This window comes from Echinops telfairi, unplaced genomic scaffold (assembly GCF_000313985.2).
Source record: "Echinops telfairi isolate 266 unplaced genomic scaffold, ASM31398v2 ScPeMD7_6;HRSCAF=24_0, whole genome shotgun sequence".
Classification (NCBI taxonomy): Eukaryota; Metazoa; Chordata; class Mammalia; order Afrosoricida; family Tenrecidae; genus Echinops; species Echinops telfairi.
The window spans coordinates 8,440,972-8,444,728 of NW_022103902.1; positions in this window are offsets into that span (position 1 = coordinate 8,440,972).

The following is a 3,757-nucleotide window of genomic DNA, read 5'->3' on the forward strand; positions in this document are numbered from 1 at the left end:
GGAGGGCCATTTGGGAAGTGGGCGTCTTGGCCTGGGGTGGGTGGGGGTGAGGGAAGCACCCAGTAGCCCGTCTCAGAGCAGAAGGAGGGGGTGGAGGTCTTAAGTGCGTGGCTGCTTCCTTCGATGCTGCCATTAATAAACTTTACAAATAAACTGTGAGAAAAAAAAAGTGTGAAAACTCTGCCCTCCACACTTGAAGACTTCTTGCCAGGCTCAGAAAATTCAGCCTCCTCCAAAGGCCAGTGTGACGTACCTCGACCTCCCTCAGCAGCTTCTCTCCTCCCTGTCCTGCCCCCAGGCTCACTCAGCTCCCACCCCATGCTTCTCCTTGTGCGCCTGGAAAATGCCAGACTCATGAGGTGTCAAGGCCTTCTGCCCTTGGTGTCTCTTCTGGCTAGGATGCTCGTCTTCCAGGGCAAAACGTGGTGACAGCTCCTTCTTGCCAGTATGTCTTGCTACAGGTGTCACCTTCCCAGAAGGGCTCTCCACCCCCTTGAGAAGGCAGCTCTACCACTCTCTCGGAGGAACTTCACATGTTCCTGAACTTGTGTTGTTAATGTATTGATGAGCATATCATAGAACTTCCTTGCAAGACGTGGACACAAGGAACTCCGTTTTGAAAGAGAAATGAAAGTAAGGAGAACGTATATGACCCAGCCCAAATGTTGGGTCTCTGCCAAGAACAAGCAGATGGTCTGAAGAGCCACCCCAGAACGTCTGGGGAACCCCAATAAGACTTGGCCAAAGGGCCAGCTGACCTGCTTAGACAAACCCGGGAGGGAAAAAAAAAACAAAACAAACCCAGAAGAGGTTTTCAGAGAGCTTTTCAGAGAGCTAGGAACCAAGGAGACATCAACTCTTGCTCTCTACCTGGGGTGAGTACACCGATGAAGGCAATGCTTATTGGGACTATGATATTGATATAATAATGTGTGTAGTGTGTCACCCTTAGATTTTGATATTAGCCCTTATACTTCTTTACCTAATTAGATTATTATACTGTTTGATGTGTTTGCAGTGAATAAACCGAGCATTCGAAAATTGTCACAAAAAAAACATTAAAAAGGAGGAACCAATTATAAGGGTCTACATATAACCCCCTCCCTGGGGGACGGACAACAGAAAAGTGGGTGAAGGGAGATGTCGCACAGGACAAGATATGACAAAATAATAATTTATAAATTATCAAGGGTTCAAGAGGGAGGGGGTATCAGGGAGGGAGTGGGGAAAATGAGGAGCTGATGCCAAGGGCTTAGGTGGAGAGCAAATGTTTTGAGAATGATGAAGGCAATGAATGGATGGATGTATGTATTACGCAACTGATGTATGTATGGATTGTGATAGATAAGAGTTGTGTGAGCCCCTAGTAAAATGATTTTAAAAAATTAAATAGTTAAAAAAACCTCATAAAAATGGAATTAAAAGATAACGGAATGTCTGCGTGAACTTTTGGAAGCTCCTTGTACGTGTAACAGAACATTCGCCATTCCAACATTCTCCGCGTGGGCAGTGCAGGGCAGTGCTCATGCGCTTCCATCTTTTCACCTAAGTGGTTAGCCATTCCCCAAGTTTTCCATCAGGAACGCATTGGTAACCCACATAGCATTCTGTTGGAGGGTCCTTGCCAAATGATGCTGAATTATTTGGTTCTGAGGTCATCCTTCTCGTGCCTCAGGAGCCTGTAGAATTCTCAGTGGCTGCAAGGGCCTGTCTCTGGCCTTGGCTTGGACCTTGTGTTTTCAGGAGGTGAAAGGGGGCTGGCGCAGCCTGGAACGAGGTGCAGCCTACTTTTCTCCGATTTTCTTCCCCAGGTTGACCCACCCCATAACATGTCTCAGAATTGAACTTCTCTTCATGGCCGGATACAGTTGGATTGTATGGACATACCACAGTTTGGCACTCCATTCTTCTGTTGACGAGCACTGGCTTTGTACCCTCCTTTTGGCTCAGGAGGGTAGTGCTGTGCCGAGCATTGGCATCTTCTCTTAGCAGCCTCTTGGAGACAGTTGTGGCAGCAAACATGCTGCGTCATATGGTAGTTCCAGGGTTCCCTTTTTGGGAAACTGCCACCTTTGCCACCACAGCTGCACCTACTCACATAACTCATTTTGTAAGCCCAAAGTTCCATGTTTCTATGCCAAAAGACGTTTTTAAAGAACTATTTCAGAAAGGAAAATGGGTGGCCCTATGTCCCCCCACCTCTTCCCACCCCCTTATGACTGGGCAGGGGGAGACACATTTCTTGGGCTCCAGCTATTCTCTCTTGTCATTTTTGTCAGTTACTGGGTTAGGTTTGATGTCAACTCGCACTTGGGGGTTGGAGTCCAACCTGTCAATCAAGTGACAGCCTGATGAGGCCTCCTAGGAGGTGTGGGTTTTTGATAGGGGAAAAACTGGTAACTGCTTTCTCTCTCTGCCCCCTCACCTTCCTGCTGTCTGCCTTCAGTGGTGGCCCCATGTGGGGTGCCCAACCCTGAGAGCTGTCTGCCCCCTGACATATTTCGCTCGACTTTGGGTCCATGTGACACGGCAACCACTAGCCTGTGATCTCCCCGCTCCCTGCTTCACCTTTTGCTTCACCAGCCTGTCGCTACAGGAGTCTGCAGAAGGTCCAGCTAGCACTGGACTTATGGAGTGGAGTTGGACTGGGCTGGGGCGTGTTCTTGATGTAAAGCTGCTTCGGGATCATGGCGCTTTCCTTGCACACAAATGAGGGTCTGTAGACAGCCCAGCCGAACTGAGTCACCCGGCAAGTCAATTCCGACTCATGGCAACTCCATATGTGCTGAGAAGAATTGCCCTTAGGCTTCTCATGGCTGAGATCTCTGAGACGGAGACTGTCAAGCTTGTTCCCCACGGTGGCTCTGGGACGGGTTGGACCACCAACATTTCCACTTCGAGAAGAGCGCTTTACCACCTGCGCTGTGCTAGCCAGGGACTCCAAGACACTCAACTGGGCACTGTTATAGACCTGATTTATTTCTCAAGAGCCCTGCTGGATGAACTTTATTTTTCTGAGTTGTGATTTATTTGCTGCTTCCCTATGTAACAAATGAGAGTATCCAGGCTCCAAGAATGTGAAAGCCTCCCTAAATCATATAACCCATCAAGGGCGAAAGACTGTCTGTCTTGTCCTGGCTACATTGTGGGGCCCTTATAGTCCCCAGCGTGGAATACGTTCTCAATATCTGGTTGCTGATAACTTTCCTTGGCAGGGTGCAAGAGCCAGCAAATCAGGAGGCATTCACGAAAAATGAAAAGAGGTCTTGTGGGATACAGATGGAACAAAAGGGTTTACATAATTAATACTTTTTTTTTAAAGGAATTATGTTTATTTATATGTCATCATATCTTCCTTCCAAGAATTTTGAGATCCTTGATATTCCACTTAATTAGGCCTGGAAATGTTCCCGGTCAGTGAAGAGAAATGAGGGAAGAAATGTGATGCAGGCCAACCGTGGGACCCGAGGATGAGATGCAATCATCTCTAGTTCGTGGTCCAGCTCATTTCTGCATCATTGGAATCTTCAGGACAAACTCCCAACCACCTCTAGGGAGAGTCTTACACCTTCTACCTTGACCTACCATCTCAGATCATATCAGTACTGAATTCAGCAGCAGGATTCACATGAGGCTCTGAATGCCTTTCCTCTTGCTAGCCTAACAAATTATCACCAACTGGGTGGTTTAAACCAATAGAATTTGATTGTCACACAGTTCTGGAGGCCAGAAGTTTGAAATTAGGTATTAGCAAACC